Below are 21,211 nucleotides of genomic sequence, written 5' to 3'. Positions count from 1 at the left end.
GAATTCCCACCAAAATGTTTATATTGAAAGGATTATAATGGTTATAATTAAAGGATTATGTTGCATTAAGGGATTTATAGTCCTGGGCTGACATTTCTTTTAATTACTTTAAGTTTAAAGTCAGTACGTGAATTTTCACATAAATAAACGGATCAGAGTTTGTTCATGATTTATCATTTCCTCCAAAGTGGGGTGGAACTTAACATTTCAGAGTGCTGCTCTGTCCCTGGTCGCCATGGCATTTCTTGCTTCCAACGTCGCCACCTTGTGACAAAAGGCATGAAGGAATCCTGGTAGTTTTACTCCTGTAGTACAGCAGACGGAAATAACGTAATTACAGTGAAAATATTGTATGTAACTGAAGTAAATATATAGTAAATACTTTTTTCCCCCCTACTTTAATGACATGAAGAGTTTCAATTATGAACACTGGCTTCTGAAGGACAGCAAAAAATTTTTACTATTCACAGTGCTTATATCCTGATTCTTCTGATGATTTTTTCAGGTGAGCCCCAGTCCCAGGGAAATCTACAGCATGGGGTCATGTCCGTCCTTAGATTTTAGTAGCAGATTTCAGTCAAGAGACAGAAGTTTTCCAAACAGACCAATTTTCCTCAAAACTCATCTCTAAATATCTTAATATGTTCTGTACACACTAAGCAAACTCATTTGTCTCATAAAAAATAAACGCAGTTGATTTCCTTGTGTACCATAGCATTCTTCCTGAGCTTGTGCAGTTACTATGCCGTGTGATGGCGACAGCATCTCCCCAGTACAGAGTTTTATATTTTACTGGGGTATTCCACTCCTATATGGTTTCAGATAGCAGAGAAATTATTATTTTGAAACCTTTATTTTAAATTGTAGCCCCTTCTATTGCTGGCTGCTTTAGCCCCTGAGTAGTTGCTCTGCTGCTTTCCAACTGGTCTGTTAGTTGTCTGGCTGCTGCTGTGTTCACACTGCAGTTTCTCTGGAGCTTTAGCTCTTCTGGGCTTCAGTGGTGTACAGGGTTATATGAACATTCCTTCCACAAAACAGACCCTTCCTGCTTGGGGTATTCTCCTTTCCCTAAGGTAAGCAATGGGAAGCTCAGAGCCTGCAGTTCCCAGGGACTGTTTCCTGCAGCAGTGCAGCAGTTGCAAATGCCCCATGACTCCCAGGCATACTGAGCATTAGGCTGGCTCATGCCCAAATAGTAGTGCTGGAATTTACCAGAAAAAAGAAAAAAACCCACAAAACAAACAAAACAACTTTAAAAGCTCTTTTTAATTTTTAAACTTATGGAGAGGTTCAGCCTGGCTGGAACTGGCACAGCCACCAAAGTTGCTCTTGCTCTCTGGCAGATTGCAATAGCTCAAACTGTGTGTCAGAGCAGAACTGGCAAGTCACCTGTGAATTTGACAAGAGGTTTAGGCAGTGGCACCCACGACAGTGAGCTTTAATGCTTTTGAAATAATTTTTCAGCATTGCAGTTTCTTAGAAGGGACTTAGAAGGTGACCAGCTTACGTCACCAGGGACTCCCTGTCCCTTCACCAAATGCACTGCTCAGTCCATTTATGTCATGCATTAAATAGAGACACAAATTAACTACACAACAACAGCTTTATCAGAAAAGTTAAAAAGAAACCAGAAAGAGCTTCTAGGACTCATAGGGAGGTCCCCAAGTAAGACTATACCTGAAGTGTAGAAATTGAATATAAGATCATCTTCTTTTTGTTTTTTTGTTCTTTTATGTCTTTCTGTCTGTCTTCCTTGAACTCAACCTCCTGCAGGGTACATGAAGAGCATATTACAGAGAACTCACATTTCTATGCTTTCTATTTCTTGTCAATGGAAGACCATTTCCCTAATTTTAGGGAGAATCCCTGCAAATGGTAAGCCTGCCCAAAAGCCCTTGTAGCTGCTGGCTGACTTTGACCTGATTCTTGTCATTTTGTTGCTATCACTCTGTAGTCAGTAGCAAAACAAAAATTGACTTTAATTGTTTCAATTTTAAGAGAAAACATTTTAAGATTCCATTTCAATGGCTATTTTAAATAAAACTTAACATCTCCATTTAGAAGAAGTATATTTCTAAAAAAAGTTTAAAAAGTTTCCTGGAGCACAGGGCTTTCATAGTAATTCTAAAGCCTGTCCCGTCCCCCTGTCCCGTCCCCCCGTCCCGTCCCCCCCCCCCCCCCCCTTTTGTGAATAGTACAACTTTTCTCAGAGACTGGAATTCATTTCTGCACAGAAGCCTTTTTAAGGAATTAAATGGGGTTTATGAGATCCTTAATCCTGATTCTGGCTCTTTGTGTGGTGTTGAATTTCATAGAAAGAGTGAATTTCAGACAAAATAGACCAATGAAGTTAGCATTTAATCTCTTTTTGAAACACTGAGAGCTTTCTGGTCTTGTGAGATTCTGAAATGATGTTTCATATACAAAAGTTTTCTTTGTGTGTCTTGTAGGCTGGATCACGATTACTAGATGACTTGCATGATGTTGTCAGCAGCGCCTTTGGGTGCTCTTATCCCTGCTATTTAAAAGTCCTAATAGTTGATAAAATGTGTAGTTTATCTTGCCATTTGTGTAAGTAAGTTAAAATCTTTTATCTTCAGTGCTTGAAGTATATACAGTCTAATGGTAGGAGGGTAGAAGGCTGAATGTAGTAAGGTACAGTATCATATTTGAAGATCACCTCTCCTTTGATCCAGTTCCACTCTAGTAAAACCCAGTTTATTCTATTTTCACTGCCTTAAGATTTCAGAAATACTTTGGTCTTTCAAAGTCACATAGAGTATGAATTACATCATTCTGTGTTGAAATAAAAGACTGGGGAATAAATAGGATTTGATATTTATCTGGTGCTGGTATAAGGGTGAGGCTTTCCCACAGAATCCTGGAGAGGTTCTCTTTGAATGATGTCGAGGTTTAGATGATGCTGGCCATAACTTGACCATGTCGATGTGCTGAATGTTGAGCAAGAGCAAACCAAGGCATAACTTACTAGCATCCACAAGAACTGTGTAATGAAGGTCAGCAGTTTCGTGCATTGAGGGGAGGGGTATTTCTTCCTACTATCAGAGTTTTTCACCTTCATTTTAATATTTCCTGAAGAATTTGCTTTAAATTTTGTGTGGTTTCTTTTCTCTTTGTCACAAATCAAACTAAACCTCTTGGCAGCATTTCTCTAGCTGGAGTAGTCTTTTGCCAGGAGGAACGTGATGAGACATTAATGTGTGACCGGAATAGCTGTGCTGTTAAAAGTGCCGAGAGTAGATGGAGTTCCACCCACAAAACTGTGCTTAGGTACTTGAATATATTCGATCTGTGACAGCAGAAACAAGGGACTCTTAGAATGAACTGTAGTGGCAAAAGCATTTATCTGCTTGTTAGTGCATCTGCACTAACTTCTTACCATGCTATATACCAGAGTCTGTACCTGCAAAAGCTTTTCAGCTTTAACTTATCCTTCATTTTTGTCCTGGTTTGATTAATGGCTGTTAAAAGCCTTCTTTCATGTTTTCCTTGCATTATAGACATATAAAATAAGTATTTAAACTATAACAAAGAGAACACCTGACTGGTTAACCTAACCTGCATGTACTACAAAGAGGATACCAAAGTATATGCAAACAAACTGACATCCCTACATTTCTTATTGTGCCATTTATTTCTTATTTAGTTGAGAGAATGAAGGTGAGGTAACCCTGTTTGTAAGGAGGTACAATTTACATATTCTATCTGTAAAGGTTAGAAATCTGTTAAATTATTTGCATAATAGCAAAGTCAGAATAAAGGATTGTTTCATCTCAGGGCTGATGGTGGTTCTCCAAGATTTACTATTTGAGTAAAGCACCTTTCATGTGAAGGAACTGCTTGTATGCAGATCCTTGGCAAAAAGAAGAGATACAAGTATCAGGACAGTTGCAGACAGATGGAGTTTTGAGTCTTAACCTGCTCAGGAGGAGCCAACAACAAAAGTTCAACTGACTTCAGCAACACGGATTCAGACCCTGAAAGATCAACACAGGAAAAAGATGTGTAAAAAGGTGCACGAGAGAAAAAGAGAAGGCAGGTTTGCCTGGGTGTTCTTTGAAATAGATACATAGTATATTTTAAAATGTAATTTTAATTCTAGATTTACGTGTTTCAACCATATGAAAAAAGTAGATCACATGGAGAGTTCTTTCATTGTTAAAATAATTAAAATAGAAGATGGATTTTCACTTTACATATTCATCTCTGAAATTCCTTAATTTTTCCACATCCGCTCTGGTTCAGTATTCTCCCAGCCTCCCCATACACTCTTTTGTATCTTCTTACCACTGGCCTGTTGCACAGCAATACTGAATTTAGAGGGCTTATTTTTCATCGTTAAAATCTGTGACTTTTTCAGCATAATTGGGGATGTTATAAATGAAATTGGTAATTCGTGCTTGTGTACATAAATGTATATATTAATTGTACAAATAAAAATGCCTAAGCCCAAACCCCAGGCCTGGGATGGAGAAAATTTCGCAAGCCTTAGCAGCAGCAGAGAAGACAATAGGCCAGGAACTAATCAGCATATGAAAAAGTCTATCTCCGGGTGGAGGTAGACCTTATTTGGAGCTATTAACACCACACCTGGGCGATGATTTGGACGATGATGAAACTGATTAACATCTCGGAGTCCTTAAAGGAGTATCCCATTCCCGGAACCAAGAGTAATTGTTCCAGGAATCAGAGATGGACCATTCATCATCCAAGATGGACAATTCATCAGACCCAGGGAAGGCTTTGTGCAATCCAACTTCGGGACAAGAAAACTTCATGAATGTGCTAAATTGCGAGAAGAATAGAATTAATTCGGACTCTGCCCAAGAACTGTATAAGAAGGAAGCAGCCGAAGCAGCATTTGTGAACTTGGGGATCCGACGCAATAGAGGTCAGATCTGTGTTCACCCAGCACCGATCCCGGGCTCGGGGCTGACCTTTTTCCGATCGTGGCTTTCTGTGTGACCAATCTTTTGGCCACGGAATAAAATCTATTTCTTTATTAAATTTAATTTGGCTGAATTTCTTTACTTCAGGGATATATATACAAAATAACAGTATTAACAACATGTATTACACATCAAAAGTACCCAAAACCAAACTGTAGACAGAACAGACGAAATGCTGGTACCTGGTAAGTAATCAAATATTATGTTCTTAAGCACAAGTTCTTTGTAAGTACAAGAACTTCTTGCTTTCTTAACAAGCTATGTTCATCCAATACCTTAGCATAGGTATGGTCTTTGCAGACACCAGATGGTGCAGTGGTGTTTTTCCTCACTCTGACTCTGTATTTAAAGTTTACCATCCCCTCTTCTCTTGGCTTGTTCCGTCCCTCCAGAAATAGCCTTTGACTTCACATGAGCCCAGCTTACATGGTATTGAGGTTGGGATGTGGTCTCTGGTAAGCCAAAAGGAAAAGCCAAATGAAAGAGTGTTACACAAACCTCCTGTCTTGAAATTCTGCCTAGAAATTATCAAAACCACAGACAGGTAGATAGAGGCCAGCACAGGATCTCAGCTGCTGAGGTCATCCACTTCCTTTGAGATTATATAGATCAGAAATATTCAAACCTCTACCACCTTTCACCCCATGTCCAAACAATACTTAGTGAAGAACAGCAGCATTTTCAGCAAGGTGAAATGGGCCTGAAAAAAAAAAGCCATTTACTACCTAAGCAGTCACAGACTGAATTGCCCCCGAACACTGTGAATGATGAAATAATTTGGTCATGTGAAAGACCTCAAAGACCTATACCCTTAGAGGTCTGGGCTAGATTTTATCTTAGATTTTTTAGGCTAATGTAGTTTCTCAGTTCCTTTCCCATGACTTTTCTATTTCTGATGTTATCTAAGCATATGTGACATACTTTCCCATTCAGATCTAGGCGTACATAGTTCATTAACTGGTGTCTTATATTTTAGCTATACAACATGCTTTAGAATTGTCATGGCTACTTTTTAAGCACATGGGGATATTGGAGGAGGGAAGGAAAGTTCTTGGGGGGGAGTGTTGGTAAAATTGCTTTTATTAGATGTGGATGTTTGCCAGTAGCTCAACTTTAAAACTAGTGCTGACTGTAATTTTCATTTGTTAAAAGGCTTTTGCATTCCCCTCTCCCTTTTGATTTTTGTGCAATTTTACTTATTAAAAAAAAAAAAATCTGATTATTACTCTTTATATATCCCCATAAAAGATTTAAACAACTTTCTGTCTGAAATCTCTCCCTCTGTCCCACCAATATATTGGTTATATAACTAATTGTGAGCAAAACTGGTCACAATGAAAAATTTTCTTGAGCTTTCTATGATTGGTTATACCAAACACTTTGGAATTTCTTCCATTTGTATGTAATGATATGCAATGACAGGAATTTTTGCCCTCACATAAGGTGCCTCCTTCAATACTAGAGCATAACATATTTTGAGATGACGCTTTTCTTGCAGTATTCATTTTTTTTTTGTTCCATTAAACTTTAGTGCCTCACACTTGAAGTTGGTAAAATGATGGTTAAAATGACATGTTGAGTTCCAAGCATCACATTTGAAAACTGCTTAATATTGTTTGTAGACAGAAGAGTGCAGAGCAGAACACTAAAATGCAATAGTACGATTGCTGGATCTCTGTTTTGCCCACGTACCTTGTGCAGCTCAGACTGCAGTGACCTGATGTCAGCTGCTCACAGGGGAGGCACAGAAGGGCTATTTCAGTTTCCACTCACTGTTGCTGCTCTGAATAGTCATTACTTGTATTAGAGAGGCACCTACCAGCTCACACATAGTCCTGCACTGTTGATTATTATGAAAAGACGGTCTCTGTTCTTTAGAATGTATGATTTAAGGATGAAGTAAGAGACAGAGGGTGGATAATGGGAAACAAAAACGAACAGAGAGAGACAGCCAGTTATTTATGATTTCAATGACAAGTGGCGGTCACAGAACCACAATTTTGTAAACACCATGAATCAAATCTCAGAGAACTTTGGAATTTGATTGTTGTTTTGGCTGAAAACATTTCTGTAGCCTTAAGTTATTAAATCATTCCCTTCTTCCTCTGACAGTGCCAGGCAAGTAGGAACATGGGCAGTTATCTCAGCATTTTAGCTGGGCAGCTGAAAAAAGTAAAAGAAGTTGAGAGAAGCTCCTAAAACTTAATACAGACAGGACACCACTACTGTGCTTATAAAGAAAATTTCAGGCAAAACCAGCTTGGTTCACATACACATTCAGGCAAACTCAGGGTGACCACTTTCTCCACTTTAGCGTGATTAATGATTAGTGCTGAGAAGTTTTTTGCAGCTGGAGAGATTTGCACTCTAAACTGACTGTAGTTTCTGCCCTAATTTAGACCCCTAGGGTATTTTACTTAGTAAAAATTGACAGCACTATTGTAGTCCAAAGCTATATTTAAGCAAAGTGCAAAATTCTGTGGAGCACCCTCCAGAAGGATCATGGTGAGCAATGGTGGTGGTGGGAGCAGGAATGATGGATATTTTATAGCAATACAGCATAGTAAGATTGCTGTGGGCTGCAGGTCTTCTAGCCTGCTCTGGGTGCAAGGCTCACAGGGCTGACTTGCTCACACCTAAACCAGGGTGCAAAGGGAAGCAGTGGAGGAGGAAACAGAGAAGAAATCATGGAGAATGGTAAGGAAGAATATACAGTGGTTCCCTTGTATGTTTATCTAAGATTAGGGCTGTGTGGTCAAGGGTAGAGGATGATGCTGCCTGACTTGGAAGCAGAGTTGCAAAATAGTAAGGGTAAGTCCCCTTCTAGTAAACACCTGACCCATGGACTGAGGCCAGACCTCTTGTGAACTTCAAAATCTGGGAAAGTGTCCTCCTCTCCTGTGACAGTGGTTCAGAAGCATCTGGCAGATCTTTGCTTATGCTGCCTCTGCTGTGTCAACAGAAACAGATGACCCAGAACAAGCCCTTTTCTTAACTGCCAACGTAAAGTATTTTTTATCTTTCATAATGTATGCCACTTTATTGCTTTCTTGTTAGAATGTGGTTCTAGAGAAAGAACCTTAAGAGATTTTTTAGCATGGGAATTTATATTTTATAGCAGCAGTCTTTTCAAATAGGCATTTAAAGCAGGTGTTTTAAAAGTGATTTTTGAGGAAAGGAGAAAGAGCTGTTACTATGTGATAATGTAATGATAACCCTTCCTCATTAGTTGACAGGTGCTGATTTATCATTTTCTGGTGATTGTAGATTATATAACACTGATTATATTTTGGTACAGAGATGGATTTCTGGATTTATCCAGAAATCTCAGGAAACTGCTTTCTTGCTGGGTTTGCTTTTATTCTGATCTGATGAAAAATCAGTAGTTGCTAAAAAGCTATAGGGGTTTGGTAACTATTTGAGAAACTGGTTTATCAAAAAAGTTAATTTTTTTTAGTACAAAATATGTCATAGTTGAAATTAGTTGAAATTACCCTCTGAAGTTAAAGATTGCTCAGAGCATTTTTCAAAATTGTGAATATATTAATATTTTCAAAATTGAGAAATCCCTGTCTCATATTTCAAAATAATTTTGTTTTAAACTATAAATTACTGACAACTTTTAAAAATTATACATATATTCATATTAGAAACCACACATTCAAATTTACCCAAATAAAATGATTAGTACCTTGCATCAGTGTGCCATTTTGGTTAACCTTTTTGTTCAGATTTAAGGGAGTTTGTAATTTTTTTCCCCAGTTCTGCCTATTCCTCACAGTTTGGAATAAGATTTATTTAAACAAAAAGTTTCAAAGCTTCTCTCATTAAGTAGGCCAATTCCCACTGGTCCTATTAAAATGAAACAACACTGAAAAGAAACTAACAAAAAAGTCTGGTTGTCTATATATCTACAGCCTTAGGAGATGTGAGTGGAGGGGTGAGAGAGAGAGATGGAGAAGGGGAAGAATAGAGGAAATTACCACATGTGTACTCTTAATCTGATGCAACAGAAGATAAATTAATTTAAACTGCATGGTAGCTTTGCTTTGTAGCAGATCAAAGAAACTTAGAAGGGGCCTGAAAACCAGAACTGTAGCTCACAAGAGACTGCTTAATTTGCAGAATAATCTGGGGTTTCATTAGTCCAAACCCAAAAAGCCAGTTCTGCTAACACTGTCCTAAACGGATCTGCTTCCTCTAATTCAGGCTGTGTGCTGTGAGCTCCCCAGGTAGGGACTCTCACTTTATTTAAGGGGTTGATCCCTTCTGGTTCTGGTGCAGTGCTGAAACAAAGTCATTGAAAAAGAGACTTCAAGTCATCAATCGTGAAGTATGCTTACTCAGAAAAGCCAGGTAGGATGGCCAGGCTGACTCCAGCCCAAAACCTGAAGTGGATAGAAAACTCTGCTGACTGCAGTGCACTTGTATTGCATGGCTCATGCTGTGAGCCAAAATTGTGATGCATTCGTGTTTCCTTTAGGCTTCTTTTGGTTCGTACTTTTGGGGGGCAGGGGGTGTTGATGTTTTTTGTTTGTATCTTTTTTCTAGTCCCAAGTAATTATTTGGCTTTTCTGCACAGTACATCCTTTGTCAAGGTGACCTTTGTTTTTTAGGTGCTTGGGAGTGTTGTTCCTGACACGAATCATGCTTGCGCTGTGAGCTGTACTTACATGCCAAAGCACCTTTCTCTCTTTTGTGTCTACAGAGAACTTTGTGCGTGTATTTTCACATTAAACCTTTAACACACTGTGATGGGCAACTCTGTCCCTTTCCAGCATGGGATGTGCCCACTAGATGGCACCTGGAACCCGCACACTGACAACTGCTTGCCCTGAATTCCAACGCATCTCAATTTGCTATGCTGAAGTGATTTTTAGTTAACATACACCTTACGTTTTCATTAATACTGGCTAAATGAGGTTACTTTAACCTCGATTAATAAAACGTATATTCATTTTGGAAATATTTGGAGTCGGAAACATGCCAACTGCTTTTTTCTTTCTCCTTTTTTTTTCACCCACTGGATCTCGCAGAAATCAATACAAGAAACTAAAATGCAAAACACCCAAGTGTCTTGCATTTCACACCTCTCAGCTTTCCTTCCTGCCTTTCCCTGCATAATTTAACCCATCCTGGAAATCACGGTTGTCAGTGCGCTGGTGAGGGAACCATCAGCCAAACTTGCTCTTTCTTGGTACTTTTAAAGGGGAATAAGTGAGGCAAATGCGCAGAAAAGCACCGCTGCCACCACGCGCGGCATTACCGGGGGCAAGGAAGGGCCGGACCCTGGCACAGTCCCGGCCAATCTGGGGACCTCTACTGACAAAAACAAATGTTTGTGACCCGGGGACGAGGGCGGGAGCCGCGGCCGTGGGCGCGCTGAGGCTCGGGGCCGGCAGGGGCCGCTGCTGCCCCGCGCATCCTCCGCATCCCCCTCCCCGCGAACGGCAAGGGGGCCTGCAAGAGTGTCCTCAGCACCGCGAGCAGCACCTCAGCATGGGTCCTGCCCATACTTCACAGGAAAAAGAAACCCAACAAACACAGCACACTATTTTATTTTATTTTATTTTATTTTATTTTATTTTATTTTATTTTATTTTATTTTATTTTATTTTGTTTTGTTTTGTTTTGTTTTGTTTTGTTTTGTTTTGTTTTATTTTATTTTATTTTATTTTATTTTATTTTATTTTATTTTGTTTTATTTTATTTTATGTTTTGTTGTTTGCACACGACTGGGCCTTTCCCTTACAAAGTTTTCAATATTCTGTAATCAACTACCAGCATCTGTTTAATTTCAATTAGTTTATTTATTTTACAGTTATTCTGTGGGGAGCAGACACATCTTGGAAGCAGGTTAAGGGTATTCCTGTTTTTCATGTTGAGTCTATCGTGGTCTTCTATAATAGTCAAAGAGCCTCTCGGCTCAATGTTGAAATATGTACTTTAGAGGTGCACCTGAAACCAAGATTTGCTATTACTGCTCCAGGAGATGTATTCTGCAGTACATCTGTGGCTGTGTCATCTTCACGTTTCTGTGTTGCAGGTATTTAATGATAATTAACTGAACTGCGAAGCACTTGAGTGCATTTTAACTCCAACTATACAAGCAGCTCTCCTGAAGTCAACAATTCCCTTCAAGGACTTTAGGTTAATCATGTGCTTAAATGCTTGACTATGTCTTCTGTCACTACACCACAACCTGCAGAGGAGCTGTGAAAAGTATTATGATTAAATATGAGTTAGGGGAGTCCAGGCTGAGATCAAGGCCCATGGCTCTGGAACAAGCTTATTCCATCATGGTCCTGCTGGGCACAGGATCCTGGATGTGGGGATCCAAACACAAAATCAGTGCTGATCTCAGTAGTCTGCCTGAAGATTAATGACACTGTCCTGCTGGAGGGGTTGTCACAGCATGTTGTAAATCCACTGTCATGTCGTATGTAGACACTAAAGAAGCTGCAAAATGCTTTAACAGAGCCTGGATCTACACTAATGGCCAACTTTCAGCATGAAATTCCCTGCTTACACACATTCCTCCTGCAGCTTCAAATACCATCAGACTTTGTGTAAGCTGATCTGAGTTTAAGTCAGCTGACATTGATTTAAAAGGATAATCTCTACAAAAGTATTGACCTCTGCATATGAAAGAACTAAAAAAAACAGCAGGGAACACACTGTGAAACTAACTCCTGAGGCACTCACAGGCTTTGTCTTGCCTAAACCTAAACCCAGCTGTGCACTGAGCCCACTCTGGATAAACAGCCACTGCCTACATGAAGGCTGCATCATCAGCTCTGCAAAGCAGTAGCCTGAAGTATGGCGTTCATATGCTCAAATCCTGATGAGATGTCAGGATTAGCAAAACTTGGGGGAAGGAGGAAAGGAAAGGAGAGGAAAGGAAAGGAATCATTGATAAGGCTACACTATATGCAGGGGATAACAGTAAATTTTACATATGGTTTTAAACATAAGAGTAATGAATACAGTGGGAAGAAAGATGGCTGGGAAAGAGCAAGTAGTGTCTGCTTCCCCTTGATTTAGAGGTGGACAAGATGTGAAGGTCCTCAGCTAGGCAGTTGGAGCAGTGAGTCATGGTAGGCTAAAGTTCCTTCTCAGTCACTTTAAGTTATTATTTGGACCTTAGCAGTTTCAGTAATAACTGAAAATATTTTCATTATGTATGTAAGGTAATGCCCATCTCAATCTAACTCAATCCAGTCAAATGGCTGGTCTGTCAAATGAAGGCTAAATGAAATAGAATAAACCCATTATTTGGCTCAGTACTGGAGCCTGTCCTATTTAATATGTGTACCAAGGATCTGGAGGAGGGGATCAAGTATACCCTCAGTCAGTTTACAGATAACACCAAGTTGGGCAGGAGTGTAGATCTGCTGGAGGACAGAAAGGCTCTGCAGAGGGATCTGGACAGGCTGGATCGATGGGCTGAGGCCGTTTTTATGAGGCCCAACAAGGTCAAGTGCTGAGTCCTGCACTTGGGTCACAATAACCCCAGGCAGTGCTACAGGCTGGGGCAGGGGCTGGGAAGCTGTCTGGCAGAAAAGGCCCTGGGGGTGCTGGTGACAGCAGCTGAACACGATCCAGCGTGTGCCCAGGTGGCCAAGAAGGCCAATGGCATCCTGGCCTGTATCAGGAATAGTGTGGCCAGCAGGACCAGGGCAGTGATTTTCCCCCTGTACTTGGCACCGGTGAGGCCACACCTCAAATCCCATATTCAGTTCTGAGCCCCTCATACAAGAAAGACAAGAGGTGTGGAAACACCCATCTGGAGACCTGACACACTCTTTAGAGAGGTGTGCTGCTTTCTGGTGGCTCATATCAGGGATGTCACTGAGAGACCACCAAGTCTTGTGCAGGACACTGACTATTATCCACTGCTGTTGTTTCATGTGGTGTGGAGCAGTCTGAGGAGTATCAAGAAGGGTTACATAACCCTAGGAGTGCTGATAAGGGACTCTGGAGCACAAGTAGTAGACTCTATGATTATATTGGATTCTCTTGAATTTAGTCAGACACAGGCACCTGGTAAACATCAGTAAACTAATTTTATTATTGGAAAGCAATTTATGGCATATTGTTTTCTACTGCTTTAAAGTTAGCTCAAAAGGTAAATTAGAAAGAGTCTTGAAATATTTTGCTTTGTAGATAAACACTTCAAAAATAACAAAAATGCTAAATAGATTTAATGAATATATTTTTAGCAAACCTATTGAGTACAGTCTTCTGATTTAGATGGATAGCTCAGAACTCACAAACCTCACCTTTTTCTTCCCTTACTTCTATTTTTGTTGTAATATTTTGTTTAGAAAGTGAAAACAGATTTCACACTGCTGAAAAGCCAAGCCAAACTCCTAAGGGTGTTCATTTCACCCTTGTGAAAATGTGTTAAGTTACCAGAGCCTTTTTTTTCCCCTTAATTTTTCAGGTCATACAATATGTAAATTGGCCAGAATACCCTGGAGAGTTTGTTTTGGGAGTTCTCCTGAAACCTGTGATGTCTCACACTTTTGATTCCCTCCTGTCTGCAAGTGCATGTGCAGCACAGTGCCACAGCCTCTCTCCCACTCCCTGACTGGTATTTTTTTAACCTAACTTCAAGCACCTACCCTGCAGAGACAATTTTTTTTTCTCCGATGAGCTGTCCAGGCTTTCTTAGTCAATGGAAACAAGAGAAAGGCATTTCTAGGGCATAAGTCACCTTACTGTAATGTACACAGCTCAAACCAGGTAGAGTGCTTTTGGTTTAAGAGGAATGTGAAATGTTCCAGCATCAAGGTGTTAAGAATCAGTGAAATTAGGATTTCAGCATTCTAGTTTGATTTCTTTCTACAAAGGGAATATATTTGAGCAGTGCTTCCATATGGCTCTATGTTGAAAGCATAATTCATTAACAATCCTGAAGTGTTTGGATAGTAGGGTCGCACTGGGTAGGTAAGTATAGGCATATCTAGGCAGCAAAAACATTCAGAATGAATTATGAGTCTGTGCATCAAAAATGAGGTTCATTAATCTCAGAACTGAAATTAAACTAATGTACTCAGTGATTACACAGATTAATTTTAACAATGTCATTGCCACTCTGTGTTCCTTCCTTAAGGACAGGTAGAAACCCAAGGCAAATCATTTTGCCAAGCCATTGGCCATTAGGGAGAGAAAAAGCTGCTCTCAGATCCCTGGATTCTCTGTAGTGCACACTGTGTTGCCAGGGTGTTAGCAAGCCAGAATTCCCATGTTATATTAGAAAAAAAAAAGTTTCACTCATATCATTGAGGCTTAAGATGAAACACAGTTTTTTGGCAAAGATACATGACTAAGTGTCACGAGATCTGTGATCTCTTCCCAGTTCTCTCTCAAGTCTCTACAGCTTACTTTTTTGGATATGAGTGACTTAAGTATCTAAAGCTGTAGGCAGAAAACACAGACAAATGACTGTGTTCCTTTAGGACTGCTGGGTCACTGAAGCTGAGTTTGAAAATTAACCCCTAGCTTGTTAATTCTTTGAACTTGTTATGAAAGTTGATGGAAGGTACTGTATGAGTACCAAGAATAATTATTCTGTAACTGTTACAGTGTCAGAAAAAGAATATTCTGAAAGATCCTCAGCCTATTTTTTACTTTAAGTATGGAAAGGCATCAGTAATCACAAAATGCCTCTAAAATCTCCTTGAAGTGTTAAAAAGCCAAAAAAGACAACTCAGCTAAATCTGGAGTGGTTCTGCCAATAAGATATGCAAAGACTGACTTCCAGCAGATTTAGGTTTATTACAGCCCCTGCTAACTCATCCACTAAGAATCCCACTTTTCTGGCCCACCTGGTAAAGCTTCTGTATGTGGACCACAAAATATCCCAGATCACATCTCAGTTGTTCTAAATGCTCATTTTGGCTGGTGCAGGGGACAGCGCTAATTGGTTAAGTATGTTCTAGTGTCTGGCCACCAGCTGCCAGCCACAACACTGCACAGTGTTGCCTTAATGCTGTTTGTTCCAATCAGTTAATTTGTCTGGATTATGAACTCTTCTGCCATCAGGAAGAGAAAAGCACTTTAAGGCTATTTCAACCCGTCTGCTCTGCCTTCCCCTGTCAAAAGTCTAATTTGCAATTAGGAATTTCAGCAGCACTTTCATTTGCTCAGAAAGCAGCAGAGCAGAGCTTCCAGAGAGATTCATTTCCCATAGAAATAGAGTATCAGCAATTCCCAAGAAGCTGGTCTTTATCAGAAGTTAGTAAATTGTTAGTATTGTCGTTTATGGGGCTATAAAAGTGCACAGAGCCGAGCTGTCTCCTCCAGAGACCGGCGTGGTAACATGTGCCTCACATGGTTGGTTCCTCTCAGGGTGGAGGCAGCCACACTGCTGTGGGATCATGAAAGAACTCTCTGCTGGGAAGCCCCAAGCTCGGGGTGGGCCTGTCCTTTATGATGCCCTAACAATGTGCTGGTTAGTATAAAATGGGAATGAGATTCATGAAATCCTCCTTATTTCCTATGGGACTTGCTGCCAAAGTTCTCCCTCTACTTACATAGCTGTGCCTTAACATTTGCTTGTAGCTGAGCTTCCTCATCTCCTAATTTAAATATTATTTTCCTAATAATACCGTAATTCAGGAAGATGCTGAATTGCCTCCTGGAAAGGTATTGATTTTTCTATAGTTCCCATCTACTTCTTCCAGCAATACCTTTGAAATTATGGCCTTTGTTTATTAGTTCTGTTGTTGTTGTTATTGGTACAATGCAAGTTTCCTCCACGAGTGATCTGTACTTCCAACAGTGTTGTTTTATAGTTAAATGGGGCCATGCTTTCAGGGATTTCAGTCCAATGAGTAATTGCTCACTGAAATAATCTGTAAATAAAGAAGACAGGGATGAATAGACTGGCATGAATACAGAAGGGGAATCACATTCTTACAGGTAGAAGTCCTGGTAACTCTCCCTCTCTGAATTTGTTGCCTTCAACCCTTTTATAGTCAATTTAGGAAGATGAATTATTCTAGGGTGCAATTCCTGTCAGCCTAAAACCGATTAGATAATTCATTCCCTAAAAGTACCTGTGACTATGAAACGAGCCCAGAATGGCTAGATCAAATGTAGATGTTTCCACTGTAAATATCTGAAATGAAGTTAAATGAATTTCAGGGTAAATACGTTTTGAGGAAAAAAGCCATTGTCTTTCTTCTCAGGTTGCAGGGCAGTTGCAAAGAAGCCCCGTGTTAATCTTATTAACTGCAAAATTAGAGTACTTTCCTCTTTTCTCTGGTGTTGAGCCATCCTTGTCCTTCTTAGTCCTTGCGCCATGTCCTTCTTAGTTCTGGGGCTGGTGGGAATGTCAGCAGCCACCAGTGTCCTCAGTTCTTATCCAGCAGGGTTTGATGATTGGAGATCCCTTCTTCATCTATTCTGGGGTCAGTTTGGGCTTATGTTTCACTATTTTCTTAATACAGCCTGAATTACAAGGACTTTATTTTCCTTAGTCCTCAGTTATTCAATTTTGCAGTCCCTTTGTTATATCTAAAGTGGTTTAGACAGTTGCCTGCCTGCAGTGACCACTGACTGACCACTGGGATTTGTGTTTACAGTCTAGGACCTCTAGTACACCCTGTGTTTGCATTTCTGCAAGCCAGATTTCATTCTAGGATCACAGGTAGTTTAATCTACACAGAAAATCTACTTGTTATCACTATAAACTAGAGCTAACTCAAAGCAAACCCTGCGACTGGACATTTCCTCCCCCAGTTAAATAAAACAAGCTCATTATCAGCTTAGGCCAGGACAAGCCCAAACATACGCTGACACCCTTTCCTGTCAGGTCAATAAAAAGCATGTGGCCTTTTAGTAGGCATGGCAAAAGAAAGAGTATTTACTGGGCTACACCAAACACCATCCAGAAGCTGTTTGGCTGTGTTTGCACAGTGCTGTGCCTCATCTGTTGTGCTCCAGAAGTCATGTAGCTGTGTTGACACTGCTGTGCTAATACAGCTACACCACTGCTGAGCAGCATTTAGCTTGCGTATGGCCAGCTCAGCACATGGACAGAGAGAGCTTCCATCTGTCTCCAGCCGTCTTTAGAGGCATGTCCACAGTCTGTCTGCCTCTTGTAAAAATGCAAGCAAGTAAGAGAACAAAGATTCTGGAAGTGTTTCCTGTAGTGATGGCTTAGTGTTTAGGAAAGCCATCTGAGTAATTCTAAATGCCTGGGTTTTTGGAACACCTTTTTGGAACACATTTGGAGCATCCAACGTCCCGCTCACTGACCACCTTGAAAGTGGTTTCAGCAGTCATTGGCAAACTGATGAAACACAGATCACTAGTCCCCTAAAAAAGTTTATTTGTGCTTCTAGTTATTCAATAGCAAAAGTCAAGGATCCATTCAAAAATTAGGCATCTTCTTTGGTAGTTATAATTTCCAATGTCCTGGCATGGTAATTTTTAAATGCAATTGTGGGATTACTGTACTGACAAACTGGAATCTTTCTAATTGTTTAAATGACTCCCCACTACCAATCAGAACAGAATACACACTCTATTAAGTTGACAATTACCATATATTTGAGCATTTCACAGTCCACTTAATCTCCTGATAGAGTTCCCTGAATGATCGCCCCCCCTTATTTCTCCCTGTCTAGCAGATTGTTTTAGGAAGTGTTTAAACACCAAAGCAGGTGATAAAATATTTCTGGTAATCCTTTAAGGTGAATTATAAGCTTCTGGGAAGAAGGGTTGACTTTCATTTAAGGGATAAAATACAGCCAAGTTCAACAGCCATGGAAAAGTAGCAGCCACCTGACAGTAAACAGCCGGAGACATGTTAAAGGGATTGGTAGTTTTGTTCTAATTTACTTTTGTGGGATTCACTTGACTATATAAATATCGTAAAGATGACTACCTTTCAGCTGTTTCTCTTTCAGGTGAATGTAAAGAATGGTGGCTCCCAGGGTTAGAGTCATCATGTTGTGAAAAGGGCTTCTAAATTAAACCTGGCAAGTCATGTTCCACATGTTCCTTTTTTTTCTCTTTGCTATCATGTTAGGCTCTGATGGCTAGCTTTGATGTAGATGCCCACTTTATTGACATCTGAAGTTAGATGTGATAAATTCTATATGCATCCTAAAGGCAATGCCTCCTAGCTAGAGTTTCCAGTGGTGAATATGGACTTTTGTAAAATGCTGGACACACATGACACTGAATTTGTGGCATGCAGCTTCATTTTAAGAGGCTAAATCAGATGAAAACAACACAGACACATGGGACAAGTACATAACTTATGCAAGCTCATCCTGCCAATTCAAATGGAATGCTTTTCCCTTTTGAAGGGATGACTTTGTGCCAGTGGACTCTGTTCCAGAGCAGAAACTGTCTCATGTCATTCTCCTTTTACAGTGGACTGGGTATTGACTATCTTTTCCAAGTGGCAAGGAGTTGATGTAAATACCTTATCATATTTTTTTTCTACCATGACATAAATACAGTCATGTGCTCTTGTCTGACCCAGATCAAATTTTTACTGTTTGGTAATGCATCGTATCAATGAAGGTGGAACCAAGGTTGTTCTGTAAGGGCTTTTATTCCTGAGCAATGACATCTGCCATCTGGCTTGTCTCCTGTGCTGATCTGTGCTGGCAGACCCCATTTTGAACAGGGAATAAACCTTATCAGGCACAAACATATTTCTGTTCATTGATCCTAGTCACCTGCTTAACTCTTATTTGTGCTGTCTGACATGTCTTTCACCCCAAGAAGAGCTCCTTTCACATGATACGTGAAGAATGCGGCTAACATGTTCTGGCATTTTCCAGTGGTGACGCTGGTTCCATAATAAGTTTCATACTCTGAGATGGCTGCTACTTTGAAAGCTTTATTGACCTGATAAATGTTCCTAGCTCATGTTAAATGGGCTGTGAGTTTGATCCAGATGGCTTGCTGGATATGGCTTTGAGGTCAAAAGCTGCTGACACTTGAGCCAGTACTGTGCATAAGCTACAGCATCTGGGATCAAAACCATAATTCTCTTGCTAATCAAACCGGGCCTCTGTTAGCTGCTGGTGGTTTTGCAACATGAATTTCTCACTTAATACACGAACCAAAAGAAAAATACTTGTGTCTAATAACTTAGGATAATTGATGCAGGGAAGGCTATCAGAAGATATTTTCCCTTTCTTTTTCATTTTCCCTTGCACTCACGAAGGTATCCATGTCAACACTGAACGTCCTATAAATAGATGGTGCCATTTCTCATCAATGCTGGAAGAGATTTCCCAGAGCTATACACATTTTTAAATCAACTGGAAGATTTGCGTTCAGACTGAGTAATAAGACATCACACTTAAAAAGAAAATAAAGAATATAAAATTGGGGCAGCACACCCAATGTTCTTGCTGACAGACATAATTTGTTTTGCTAGAAGGAGATATGTCAAACAAAGCTTCGGTGAGGACAGCAGAAATACTGTCAGTCAACAGAATAGAAATTCTTAGCAAGTTCACTTTGATTTTGATCACACCTTTCTTCCAGTACTCTAACAAAAAATGCATAGCTAGTAAGTGGTGCGAGACAAAACAATACTTAAATCAAATAGCAAACAACTTTTGAAAAGTACAATTCTTATTCGTAGTTCTATGGTTGCACAACAGTGCAATCCTTCTCATCTGGGAGAATCAGCTTTCATGTGACTAGCATGTCTACATAGAACAGTTCATGTTTTAAATATGAAAAACTTGCTAAGTTGATTTGGTTGGGATGAGAGAGGTGGTGGTGGTCAAATTTCTTGGGAAAATTAGACAGCTGTCAAGACCAGTGTTTTTTGAAAGTGCCTCTGAATGGCCCTTTTTAAAAAAGACCTTTACCACAGCTAAAGTGTCACTTTTAACTCTGTACTGTCCACCTATGTACCAGCTTTTCCAAGAGCCATGAGACTTCCAAATCTTAGTGATTCTAAACCTTGAAAAAAAAAAAAAATCAGTAACCAGTCAAGATACTTGAGTCTTGGGCAAACAGCAAAACCTCTCAGTCAGTGAGGGCGAATGTGATCATGTTTGTGAACCGGGTGTGACCAGGGAGTAAGTGGAGCCCCGCCTGGGCGGTGCGTGTGTCTGTGTGTTTGTCTGTGTGTCTGTGTGTTTGTCTGTCTGTGTGTCTGTGTGTCTGTCTGTGTGTTTGTCTGTGTGTCTGTCTGTGTGTCTGTCTGTGTGTCTGTGTGTCTCAGTGGGGTTGGTCCTCCTTGGAGTGACGGGCTGGCAGCTGGGGGCTCTCCTTTTGGGTCTGGGGCGCTCTCCTTGGACTGGGGGCTCTCCCCTTGGATCGAGGGCACTTCTCTTGGGTCGGGGGCTCTTCCCTTGGGTCAAAGGCGCTCCCCTTGGGGCAAGGGCTCTCCTCTTGGGTCGATGGGAGGCTCTCCCCTTGGGTCGAGACACCGCGCAAGGGAACTCCTGGAGGCTGAGACGCTTCGAGGACCGGCATCCCGAGCAACCCTGTTGAAACCTTCAGGATTCGGAAGCCAGTCGGGCCCTACTAACTCCCTTGGAGCTAAATGCAGTTTAATAATGCGAAAGAAGTTAAAAACAGGACCGAGGGCTCCCGCCCCGCGATGCCGCCGCCGGAGGTGCCGCGCGTGCCGCAGCCGCTGGGTGGCGCCGTCAGGAAGGAGGAGAAGCGCGCGCGAGGCGGCGGCGCGGGGCCGGTGCCGCCTCAGGCGCCGTGGGCAGGGAGCGGCGGGCGCTGCTCCCAGCGGCGGGCATCCACCGGGGCGGGCTCTGCCCGGCTCCCAGCCTCCTGCAAGGCATCCCGGTGCCTGCACAGACGGGGGTGGCTGAGGGGATGCCGCCATGCAGACGAGATGGGGACCCACCGCTAGTCCTGCCGGCCCCGCTGGTTCTGATGCGAGGCAGTGCTGCCGCTGGCTGAGGGCTGCTTGTGAAGGTCCTCCTCCACCTCCACCTCCTCCTCTTCCCTCCAGTCTGTAGCACCCTCACAGTCTCCCCGTCCCGCGCACACCACGGGCTTCCATCAGCTGCCAGCCCTGATTTCCCTGGTGATGTTCCAGCCCCTCCTGAGCCCCTCGCCTCTGTGTCCCCCGACAGTGGGGACGGGCTGGCACCAGGCACCACTGGCACCCCCAGAAGTGGGGTGTGAGAGCCTGTGGTATCCCGGCGGGTGTGCTGGCTCCCGGGGACCTGGGTGGGCGGGAGGAACACCTGCAGGGAGCCTGGCGAGGGGATGAGCCTGGCTGT

This window comes from Aphelocoma coerulescens, chromosome 1, assembly GCF_041296385.1.
Source record: "Aphelocoma coerulescens isolate FSJ_1873_10779 chromosome 1, UR_Acoe_1.0, whole genome shotgun sequence".
NCBI classification, from domain to species: Eukaryota; Metazoa; Chordata; class Aves; order Passeriformes; family Corvidae; genus Aphelocoma; species Aphelocoma coerulescens.
This window is presented reverse-complemented; position numbering follows the sequence as displayed.